Source organism: Eleutherodactylus coqui, chromosome 11, assembly GCF_035609145.1.
Source record: "Eleutherodactylus coqui strain aEleCoq1 chromosome 11, aEleCoq1.hap1, whole genome shotgun sequence".
Taxonomy (NCBI): domain Eukaryota; kingdom Metazoa; phylum Chordata; class Amphibia; order Anura; family Eleutherodactylidae; genus Eleutherodactylus; species Eleutherodactylus coqui.
Window position 1 is genome coordinate 87323139 of NC_089847.1, and position 12706 is coordinate 87335844.

The 12706-nt window shown below is 46.2% G+C and overlaps 1 long non-coding RNA gene across 1 annotated transcript; it reads right to left on the reverse strand.

Annotated features, from left to right (window-relative positions):
- Positions 1 to 872: 872 nt before the first annotated feature.
- On the reverse strand, positions 873 to 2336 carry LOC136582137 (uncharacterized). Its single transcript, XR_010787140.1, has 2 exons — positions 2251 to 2336; positions 873 to 1358 (listed from the first exon to the last, which is right to left on the reverse strand). It is a non-coding gene; the product is annotated as an uncharacterized lncRNA (long non-coding RNA).
- Positions 2337 to 12706: the final 10370 nt, after the last annotated feature.

The window sequence follows — 12706 nt, forward strand, 5'->3', positions numbered from 1 at the left end:
ACTGCAATTTCCTTACTTTTGAAGTTAAATGTATATACTCCAACTATGGGCACTGTCTAGGGGAGGGACAATACTTCATACCAATGTAAGCTTACCAGGTAGAGGATGCTTGATTATTTCGACAGCTTAAAACCTGGATGGCTCGCCTGCTTACCACTATGAGCTGGGCACATATGGGTGAAGTAGCTTCCCAGATGTGAATTCATGTTAGAAGTTACATACTGGTAAAAGTAGAACAATCTGTTACCAGGCACCCGTACAGACAAGCCCCAACTGCTGGTGCCTGAAGTTTAGAGGTGCTAGTAGGCAAGGATCATGAAAACGGGGATCTATGACTGTATCCTAAAGAAAAAAAAGGGAGTTAATGGGGACCATAAAAGGCTTGAATTGGAGTGTCGGGAATATTCCCATCTTGGGAACCCCATTTCAATGTGCTGTATTTCAGTAAACTGAAGCACTCTCCTATGGAATGTCTTTGCAAAACGCCCATTTTCTTGATAATCAGTATTAAGGTTGACTGCTAGGGGAACCAACGACTACTACAGAGCAGGGATGGCCAGGATCTTTGGAGTGCATGCATGGTAGCTCCCGAGCCATCGCTGCGCTTTGTTTCCATAGAAGGCCACATCTCCTTGTTCCAAAGCCCTTCTAGTCTAACAGCAGCATTAGCTGGTGGTTAGGCTGGGAGCTGTTAAATACACAGCCACCCATCAAATCACACTAAAGAGCTAGATTTGTGCAAGCGCTAGCCATTTCTGCTCTGTAGCCGGTTCCCCTAGCAAAGAGTAGTAGACAACTAGAATGATACAGGCTAGTAAGAAAACAGGGCCCTTTGTAGTGACATGACATCAGTGACCGCTACATTTTACTAATTTGCAAAACACTGGAATGAGATTCCAGAGATGGGATTATCCTACAATCAAGTACAAATATTTATAACATGAATGCCAATTAATGTAATCAAAGATTATATGACAGTAACACATTTTCTACTATCACAAAAATTGAGCACTTGGGGTCTCAGCACCTGGACCATCAACGATCAGAACTTTCTATAAGGTTACACTTTAACAACCAGTTGCCCGCTTGAGTCCCAAACAGAAAAATATAAACTTTGGTGTATGATACTTATCCCGCTGACATGGGGAAGTTTGGTGTGAAATAAACTGTAGAAAGTATTTGACTGTCCCAGAAAATTCACCAGTAGATGGCCTACTACTCCAGGTGCCATCACACTGACAGGCCTCAGGTTGGTGCAGTCTTATTAATCTTCTGTGGTAAGGATCCTCCTGAAATAAAAGTCTTTACATCTTGTGTGCAGCTTGATCCACGCTTGTCTGTAGTACGCTGGAGCAACTCTTCAGGGCAAACAAACATCACAGTTTGCAGCTATTAAATAGATCCTGCCCCCAAATTGTTTTATTACTTTCCCATTGCCAAAAGTCCTTCAAATACCATTTTACCATAACAGATCTTTTATAAATCTGCCCCTTAGTATTCTAACAGAAAAGCTGTGCTGCAATTGGCTGCTTTATGATATATTAAGAGTTTACCGAAATCTATTTTATATTCAAAAGTGATGTAGGAATAGAGGAGATTATGAACAAAAAAAAAACACTTGATAAATCACTCCATCCACACTAGGTGGCAGTAGTAAGCTCAGCATTGTACGAGAGCATAAAGCTTACTATATAGACGATTCAACAGACTGACAGCAGAGGGCAGAAGATACCACTACTAGCACTGCAGTACATGGTAAACAAGGGGTAGGAAAAAGCTAAACGACGCCCATCCCGATATAGCTCCGCCCAGAAGCAGTAGAAAGGCAGTCGCGTTCAACAAACCAGACTGCGCATGACAGAAACTGACGTCACAGCGCATCACACACTAAGCCCCGCCCAGTGACAGGCAACCGGCGGCCATCTTTCAGACTATTTTCCGACCAGTACAAGGAGAACGGCCGCCATGAATATGTCTCAGCGAGAACTCATATTCCCCTCCTCCATCCGTATAACAAAACTGCGCTATACAACCCCACTACAGAGCGGGCACAACGGCTACCTGCAGCACACACCTGCTCTGCACCTCCATAACACCCATTAAACCCTTTGTATGAACCACTAGACATTGCACAGCCCTACTGAAGTACCTCACGTATCCGCCATAAGCCCGCCGCGCCCCAAATAGTACATAACTGCCGTCTCGGTCTGGTAAAATGGTATTGTAGAACTTGATAATGAGAACAAATACCTCACAGCGGGAGCACGGGGCCTGTAAAATAGCCGAAACCCGCTAGAGTACAGCACAGTAATGCCGAACCGCTTCCTTCCTCCCCTCAGATGTCTTCGCTTCACTGACTAACGGCGCCGCGGCGGAGGTTACTTATAAAGACTCTTGGTGACGTCACAATGACGTCGGTAGTGATTAGCCGACAGTGCTGTATCCTTCCGCAGGCTGCTACATGATCTAGTTCTCATTAATTTCACTCTATACAGTGCAATGTAATCCCCCCGATCGCATTAGGGCATTTTAATATAGTTTTAAGGAAATTAACCTCTTCTACACGGTTATCATTCGCTACACTCATATATTGAGGGATGACTCAGCCGTGTTAGAAAATGGCCCCTGACATTGGCGCAGTGATACAGAGAAGCTGGTAAGGTGGCTGTATGTACTCCCGTCAGAAAGCTGGTTCAGACCGGTTGAAACCGGCTATAAGCCGTGACTGAGCAATGAAGCGCGCATTGTGTGTGGCTGACGAGTTGTTAGGAGGCTGAACCCTGTGCAGACATGTACTTATGTGGTTACCTCACAGGATAGTGAGAAGAACAAATATTCATTAAAATATTGTTTTATATCAAAGACTATATTACCTCAAACTCCTAGTTAAACGGCGCTACATTCATCCTTCAGAGAGGAGCAGTGCAGATAAACGCTGCGTCCCGCATAAAACCATAAGCTACATCTAGATACGCATCTACATGTAGCTCCTGATTAGTGTTCAGGACACAAAATATACGTTCCCCACAGGGAGTTCTCTTATGGCCGTCGCAATGCAGTGTGACGGCCATTTTACATTTACTCCATCCGCTGCCCTCTGTAAAAGAGGCCAAGTAGCAGCCGCTCGTTCGTCAGCACAAATATGAACCACATTCTTTTGAATGGGGTTATACGCATGAGGGATCTTTTCCCACATTGCACCGCGATGCGGGAAACATCACGCGACACGTCCTATCTTTGTGCGTGCCATCGCATTGCGTCTCACATTGTTGTCAGTAGGGCCGGCAGCATTGCTGTCAGCCATGGCGGAGGATCCCTACTTCCCCGAAGTGATGCAAGGCGTTTTGTTTATATAAAAACGCCTCGCATCTGCGGGGAAATCACATATTGGCGAGTGCGATATCAGGCCATGATCCAGAGCCCGATATCGCACTTACTCGTGTGAAGTTAGCCTTAGTGTGCTTTCACACAGGCTGAAAATAGCCCACAAATCGCACCAAAACCGACAACTTAATTTGTCGCTGCAGAATTAAACACCGAAATCCGTAGGCCAACCTGTGGAATCGCAGGCAGATTCCAGACATTTTCCATTCCGCATCTTAATTCGCAGGTAGCCCTGTGGAGTTTGGTGCGGATTTTACCTCGTGTTGCCGGGCGGACTGAAGGCTAATTCCGCCCGTGTGAAAGTACCCTTAGGCCTCATGTCCACAGGGAAAATTAGGCCCGCCGCGGATTCTCTATGCAGAATCCCGCAGCAGGTCCCTCCTTTCCCGGGGACATGAGGCTGAAAATAAGATTAAACTCACCTGTCCGAACGCTGCGGATCTTCCCTCCGTCGTGGCCGGATCTTCTTTCATCGACCTGGCGGATGTGCTTGGCACGCCGGCAGCGTGCCGCGCGCATGTGCCGGGCACTCCATTTTCTTCAACTCCTGCTCTCCCGCGCTACTGCGTCGGAGAGCAGAAATTCAAGTACGGGTGTTCCGCGGAACCGGACGGCTTCCATAGGCTTCAATAGAAGCCTGCGGGAGCCGTCCCCGCGGGAGACCCGCACTAAAATGGAGCATGCCGCAGGTGTTTTCCCGCAGACGCAATCCGCGCCTGAAGGGAAAATGAATTCCGCAGGTATTTAACTACCTGCGGGTGTCCAATGCATCCCTATGGGGCGTGGATCACGCTGTGGGAAAAACGCTGCGGATTTAGAATCTTATTTTAGCCGTGGACATGAGGCCTAAGGCCATCTTCACAGGTAATGTATTCGCTGCAGGCGCTCTGTAGGGGGAAGCTTGCAGCAGATACACACGAAATTCGCTCCTAAATGGTCCTTGTATTTCAAAAGTTGAATTCCCCAGCATAAATCCGTGACATAAACAAACACCGTGGCACTTTGCCGTAAAAATGTGTGTCGTTTGGTAACACGGTTGTAGCCACATGGCACGTTACCAGAACAGGTGAACCCATCCTCTGGGCTCATGGATGGCTTTTGTACAGGGTAGACCACAGAGAAGTAGCCTGGCAGCACACTCCCTCACACACACACGCCGCTTTTTAAACGCAGCAAAGCGCTGCATTTAAATCACGGTTATGTGCCGCCATTTACTTTAGTTTACGGACACAGCGATGTTGCGGCCGACATCGGCGTGTTAAACGCCCAAAAATAGTACATGCCCCTTTTGAAAATTGTGGTGCTGAAAAGCACCGCGTTCGAGCGGCTGTCTACGGCTGTGTGAGGGTCCCATTAAGAACAATGGGAGCGTCGTACCGCGATAAGCATGGTGGTGAAAGTGCCGCACTAACTACGGTAAAAAGCTCCTGTTTGAGGGGGGCCTTATAGGCATATTTATTGACCCGTGTTTCTCCCTCACTGTGTGGTAGTAAGCCCTGTCATCGACAACCCTGCATTTAATAGCCATATTTAAAGAAGTGGCAGCGTCTCCAAAATGTCTTACTGTGGATACGAATTTCTCCAGTAGGGTGTGAGGTATCCTGTAGCTTTCTAAGTGCAAAACATTGATATAAGCGCGTAATATGAATTCAGACTGAGACACGTGTCAATGTTGAATGGCTGTGATTTGCTGACGCCGCGTGAGTTAGCCAATCACAGGCATTCAATTGTCATTGAATGGCTGTGATTGGCTGACGGCCTGTGAGTTAGCCAATCACAGCATTAGCTTTCTGGAGGCGGGGATTTCAAGCCCCACCTCCAGAAAGCAATGCTCTGTCGGGAACGAGGAGAGAGCAACAGCTTGCAGCAGTGCCGCAGAACGCCAGGGGAGGTGAGTACTGCTTTTTTTTTTGACACTTTTTTTTTTGTATACCCGGCGCGTAAGACAACCCTCGACTGCAGAGCAGATTTTTCGGGGTTAAAAGGTCGTCTTATACGCCGGAATATACGATATGTTTACCCCATGTGGTCTGAAGAATATATATTACAGCACACAGATTGCAGCTCTGGGTGCTCACTATTGTGAGGGGTTAATTCATGTTTATGCCTTTTAAATTGATAAGTGTATTTCACAGAATACTTATGTGTTTATAATTTGCGTCTTCTTCTGCTAAAGGTTTAAGCTTATACGTGTAAGAGCCGACGTTTTAATCATAGACTACAGCGACTCCATTTTGTATCTCTTTGCTTGTTTTGCTTCAATCATGTATCTGTATTAATTTCACCTTTTACCTAGAAAAATGTTAGACCCAATTATAATAATGACTGTGAATCCTTATCAGCTTTCTCTCTCTCATGCCTCCTTTCCCTTGAGAAAGTTCACTCCCTTCTAAAAGAAATATTTTGTTTTTGTTACAGTTGTCACCGGACATTGATACATTGCTCATGTAGGAGACTTCTTTGAAAGATGTGTAATGCTAATTAAAAATCTGCAGATGTTATGTGGCCTTGGGCATGCGCAGTAATCGAATCCATACGCCAGCAAACCTTTTCTATATCATCTGTAATTCTTTGAATAAACTTCACTTCTTCTTTGGCTAACCGCATACCCGTGTGGTCATCCATCTAAGTTGTCTTTGAGTACTCAACCCTGAAACCAATTTGGAAGCAGACAGCGTTAGCTCAACGGTCTGTGTTTAGACCCCTTACATTACTTGGCGCATCAACGAGGGCCAGAATTTAACTCCTTACCTGCAGCCGATATCTGACTACCCTGCCTGCCGACCACCTGGACTGGAGGCCACGGGACCTCAGATCTACAAAACACCGGTGTAAGGTAAGCCATTGACTTACCATTCTAGATCTGAGCTCCCCTGACTTCAAAAGTCACGTGTCGACAGAAAGGTTGGTTGCTGCATGTTTATAGGATACTTCTGCCCGTTATTTACGGTGTTCTTGGTAACCGTGCTAGACGGAAGAACCCACATGTGTATATTGCCATGCTGTCTGCTGCAAGCATTGAACTGATAGCTTTTTGTTGTACTTTGACTGCCGCACTCATTTTCCTAGCTGTAATTTGTTATAAGATTACAAAAGCCGCGTATAGAGGTGAGCCGTGGTCTCCTCTCTCTCCATAAAAAGGTCTACTAATAAGGAAGCATACGTGCCCTGTCAGCTGCGTACCTGGCAGAAGGGACTGTCCTGATCTACCCGAAGGACTGAGGTAGAAATAGCGGACATCAAGTCCATAGTAAACATTCATGTCCTGCCAGCCGCGACCTGGCAGAAGGGACTAAAAGGTCATTGCGACCGCCAGATTTACCCAGAGGACGTTCTGTACATCCTCACTACTCCGTGATTGGGTAAATCAAAAACGGCAAGTCCAATTATTAGTATGGGGTCCAGACAGTCTACGACTTTCTTGACCCCTATTGAGATAATTAGGGAGAGAGAGGGGGAGGACATTTATAAGCAAGCCCGTAAAGTTTACAAGCTGATAGGGCTTAAAAGAGCAGGAACTTTTAACTATGAGTTCTGGCGGCAGTACGGAACAAAACACATGAAAGCTATGAAAGACGCTGGTCTAGATAAAGGAATAGAGGCCATAATCAAATATAGTAGAAAGGTAAATGTAGAACGGTGGGATTGTGAACCGAGGAATGAGGGCATACTTGTGTATGCATCCCCGGTGCCTGATCCAGCCAGAATGCACCCGATCTTACCAACCGCAAACAGCTCTGGAATTCTTCCTGAGTATCAGAGTTGTACTGCTGCAAATCCGCCACAAGAGCCCCGAAGAGAAAAACCTTATTGGCATTGTCCCAGGTGCGGACAACAAAACCCTTTACAAAAACAAACAGCTTTAACTATGTGTAGACGGGAAAAGAATGAAACCGTTGAATGCTATTTTGGCAGACTAGAAACAAAGGCTAGAGACATGGGTCTCACCCTCTGTGCAGATGAAGTGTACTACCCAATGATGTGTGAAGCGTTCATGCAAGGTATTGGCCCATCATTGGCAGATAAAGTAAAAGCATGCACCCCTGACTGGCGACAAGCCAAGCCCAGAGACTTGTATAAAAAGGCAGTAGGGTTTGCTATGGGTGAGGAGCGCCCCGCAGTGGCGGTCAAATACTATAGCAACCAGGAGGGGAAGGTCCAGCTCCGGGACAGACTCCATAGAGGAACACGCAAGTGTTATAATTGCGGCAAGATAGGCCACCTGGCCAGGGATTGCTTTCATAAGCCCCGGCGATCCTGCCCCAGTATCCCTACCGTGGAAACAGAGGATAGAGGCACTCAGACTTTGGAGCCTTCTTCCATATGAAGTGAGGATGTGCCCTTCCTTATAGACACTGGGGCTACAAATCCTGTCTCAAAAATTCATGTGAAATAGTAGAAATGTTTAAGGCAAGGAGTATGCCTATATGGAAACAGCTAGAGAAATAACAAAGGACAGACAAAGCAAGTTAGCCGTGAGGAGAGGATCTAGCAAGTTGTTGAGAAAAGCAAGTTAGAATTTTGGGAATCTGAGACCCACAAGTCCCAGAAAGATTCAGAGATAAGCCAAAGTTGGGTAACGTATGTTAGATAGATGGAGTAAGGCACGTGTAGATACGGTAATTATCAGAAAAAGGGAATTCTTTTATAGTTTGTGTTCCTTTGGGACACAAAGCAAGTTCATGTAGAATCTGTGGATAATTATGTGTCAAATAACCAATATTGTCTGTATGTCTTCATGTTATGTAATCTATACATTTTGTCCTTTCTTTTATGTGTTTAACTATTCCTCTGCCGTCTGGGTTTGATGGTCTGTGCAGAGAAATATTAGTTTTCTCTTGTTGCTTGGAGCCTGGATATTCTGGCTGTTTTCCAAAAATATAAGATTGTTCTGTTCCAGAGAGAGATGAAAAGAAAATTCAAAGTACAGACGTTGAATGTATTGTGTGAATTGTATGGTTTTGAAAATGGAAGATTGGAAAGAGATAAAGGGTTAATGTGTGCTTCTTGTGAAAAGCCGCAGCTGCAAGCCCCCCCCCCCCTTGTCTCCGAAAGGGGGGTATAGTGAGAGTTTACAGAGAAGGAATGGGTGCCTCTCAAGGCCAAAGATTAGAGCAGAGAACACTGGACGAGTAACCCTGCTTGCTTGAATAGAATAAAACCCGTAATGAATCCAGTGAATATTAGTTTTGCTGTTCTTTGTGTAAATGTCAGTTCTGTAACTGGTCGGACGTGTGCATAATTGCTAAATGTGTGTTCCTTTTATGGGAAATATTAGTGTTGTGGAATCTGGTATACTTCTCTGGTATTACAGACAGTTAAAGTTTGACTGATTCCAGGTAGGGGTGGAAGTGATTGGATGCATTTGTTTGCAAGATGAGGACAGTTGCATCATACGCGTTACGTCCTGTGTGAACTCTTACTAATATTTGAATGAGACTTGACTGCATGAACGGATGAGAGTTAAAATGTGTGATGTAGGCGCTGTGTGCTGATAATTTGGAAGCCTGCCAACAAGTCACAATTATACTGTTTCTGAGAATGCTCTATAGAAGAAACGTACGGACGGCCATACCTGTACTTACACCTGCTGCCAAACTCCGCACCTTTCTGGGCCTTGTTTTCATACTGCCGCCCATGGGTCCACTTTGTTTTCGTTCAATCATTCCTTTTTTCCTATCTCACCCCTGAAGCTCATTTCTCACCCTTTACACTTTATCCTTTATTCTTTTCTGTACGGAATTTTCTGGCCAGGGGACAACAGTATTGACACAAAAGCACAGGGGACAATCACGGCCACCTGGATGCTACTCCATGAAGCTGTATCCAGTGGCTCGAGGAGCTCCCTCATGTGTTTGTGCGGTGGCAGCAGTACAGGCAATGGTTAACAGATCTTCGGAGTTGGTCTTGAACCAACTCCCCCTAGTGGTCCTCACCCCCCCCCCCCATGACACCCGGAGCATATACACGCAAGTGCAACCCAAGCACTTATTTCTGGCCCGTCAAATCCAGCTACAATGTGCTCTTGTCATTCTTCTACTACCTTGAACTCGGTTACTCTTCCAATTAAGTACCCTAGTTCAAAAGGGGGGGAGAGAAGATATAGGTGATCTAGGTATTGCAGGTCAGCTATTTTTAAATTTTTTAAAATTTTTTTCTTTTCCTTTTTACAACAAGGTTATGATCTATTTGAAATAGAATACCAGCCTGATTGTCTAGCGGTAATCAGTGCAAGGGGTTTCAGAAGTGCCAATTCAGCTGGCAGAAACTGAACCGCTTGAGGTAATGTCTAAAGGGTCACGATACCTCACGCGCTTCCTTATGCTGGAAGGTCCTGAAAGCATATTGAGAACTGGCGTGATGGGACCCTCGGGAGGTTGTATCAAACTTCACCTGTCCGGTGAGGCTCGTATACACCCCGGGTCTGAAAGTCACCCGACCTTATGTCGGATGGCAGCAGACCAAGCGACACCTCTACCTGTCCTCACTCTTACGTACGCAGAGGAACAAGCTCTTAGCCCCCTTGGTCCGTCAGTACCCCCTGGCACAATTCCAGGAAGATGCAATTGCAGACACTGTCTCTTCTTTATGTTAACTGAAAGCCCTTGTTAATAATGCATATTCTGAGTTGTTTTTGTAGATGGTACCAGGGTGATTGACGACTCCACGCTGGATATGCAGTGGTCACGCAACAAGATGTCCTAAAAACAGAATGTCTCCGCATGTCCCAGGACAGGAGGCAGAGTTACAGGCCCTCACTGAGGCGTGTGGAGTGGTAGAAGGTAAGACGGCAAACATTTACACTGACTCCCGGTATGCATTTGGCATAGCTCATGACTACGGCCTAACATGGAAGGCCAGACAGCTTGTTAAGAATGGTGCAGTGGTGACAAAGTGGAAAGCTCACACCAATTCCTACAGCAGAGAAACAAGAGGCAACGCCATCACAGACCACACAGCAAAGGCAGCGGCCCTTAAGCCGTGGAAGAAAAGAAGAAAAGAAGAATTTAACAATAACTTTGGACTTTGATATAAACCTTGGACTTTGACTACTTTGATGTGAACTTGGACTTTGATAAGAAAAAGACAAATGGACTAAATATAGGAGCAGCAGAAATGGGACGGTGAATGGCGAACAGTCAACAGAACTTGCCCACCACGGTCCCTGTGCCCTATGATGGCCCAGCGAATGCACGGAAAGACACACCTACTGGGGGTCCAGAAGTCCGCCTTGAGGTCGTGTCCTCTGGTCTGCTCCATCGCCTCCGGTGCCGTCCGGCATGGCGTGCCCACGAGGGTCTTTCTGACTTTATTCCTGATGATGTTGCCTCCTGTGGCTAGAAACGCACTGACGCCGAAATCTGCGATCTGCACGGAACCGTCTTCACCCAGGAGGATGTTTCCAGCCTTAACATCCCTGAGGATCTGGCCGTTCTTATGCAGGTACTCCAGGCCTTCTAGCACCTCCTTCAGCATGGTGGCGATGCTTGCCTCATCCAGCACCCCGTTCAAAGCAGCAAAGATGTCGACGTTTTAACAAGGACGGGTGGCTCCTGGGTTTTCTGTAGTTGCTGCATCATCACTTGTCCAATTTTGCATGATCTTTGCCGTAAGCAATAGGGCAGACGTAAATTTGCCACATAACACTTGCCTAGACCACTCTACCCATTTCAGGGATTGCAAATTGGCTACACTCAGCTCCCACTTGTTGGGAAGTATGAATACGTGCTTGTTGTTGTTGATGTCTTTCCAGGTCGGAGACCTACCCTGTTACCAAGGTAAACAAGCAGGTAATCGCGCAGGAGCTGATGAATGAGGTAACCTGCAGATACGAGGTACCGGAAGCGATTGACTCAAACGAAGGTACACACTTCACACTTGCAGAGTTTAGGCAAAGTTAAAAGACTAAATGGTACGCTTAAAGGTATTGTCCCGCGAAGCAAGTGGGTCTATACACTTCTGTATGGCCATATTAATGCACTTTGTAATGTACATTGTGCATTAAATATGAGCCAAACAGAAGTTATTCACTTACCTGTTCTGTTGCTAGCGTCCTCGTCTCCATGGTGCCATCTAATTTTCAGCGTCTAATCGCCCGATTAGACGCGCTTGCGCAGTCCGATCTTCTGCTTTTCTCAATGGGGCCGCTCGTGCCGGAGAGCGGCTCCTCGTAGCTCCGCCCCGTCACGTGCTGATTCCAGCCAATCAGGAGGCTGGAATCGGCAATGGACCGCACAGAAGAGCTGCGGTCCACCGAGGGAGAAGATCCCGGCGGCCATCTTCACCAGGTAAGTAAGAAGTCACCGGAGCACGGGGATTCAGGTAAGCACTCTCCGGTTTTTATTTTTAACCCCTGCATCGGGTTTGTCTCGCGCCGAGCGGGGGGGCTATTGAAAAAAAAAAAACCCCGTTTCGGCGCGGGACAACCCCTTTAAGTTAAAAGAAGTGTTGTTTGGCTCTATGCCAAGATTGGGGCTGTATCATCCACAAGCCCTACAGCAGGGCTATGACATAGTAGCCGGATGTGTAAAGCACCTGTGTGACCAACTAATGGTAACCCAGAATCTAGTCTTTTTCTCCCATTCCAGGCCCAGACAACCTAGAGGGATCTTATTCCCTACTACCTGGAAATTGGGCGGTCGTAAAGAGGCTTGTCCGGAAATCTCTAGAGCCCAGACTCGAGGGGCCCTATCGAGTCCTGCTGGTCGCACCTACTGTGGTAAAGGTTGAAGGAGTTGTTGTTTGTTTTAGGACTAATGGACTTTTCACGCCCTACCTTTGTCCCCCCATGAGAAGGAAAATGAAGGACATTTTGTTCATCGATGGACTTTTGGACTCCTCACTCCATGCTTCGCCCTTGTGAGAGGGTGCAAAGGGACAATGCCCAGAACCACCTTGTTAGACACCACCAAGTACTGTTGGACTTGTACACACACCTGGTGCCACTGGTTTTCCTTTCTTGGCTGTTCCTGTTCCGTCAAAAGAACTGTTTGCATGGACAAATGAAAACTCAGAAACCAGAAATAGCTGGCGGGGTAACACATTTAGTTCTTTGAACCCTGCCAATTGGTTTTCTGGTTTAGGAGGTTGGTTTATGGGGATTCTGCAAAGTATATTACAAGTTGTGATGATTTTATTATGCATTTATAGAGCAATTAAGGTTATAATTTCATGTATTTTTAAATGTACTGAAAAAGCTTTCTCTTCGCCGATATGAATCACGTGTTTATGGACTAGCAGTCATACTTGTCTTGACTCCATGTCCAAAACGGGGGAATGTGAGGGGTTAATTCACGTTTATGCCTTTTAAATTGATAAGTGT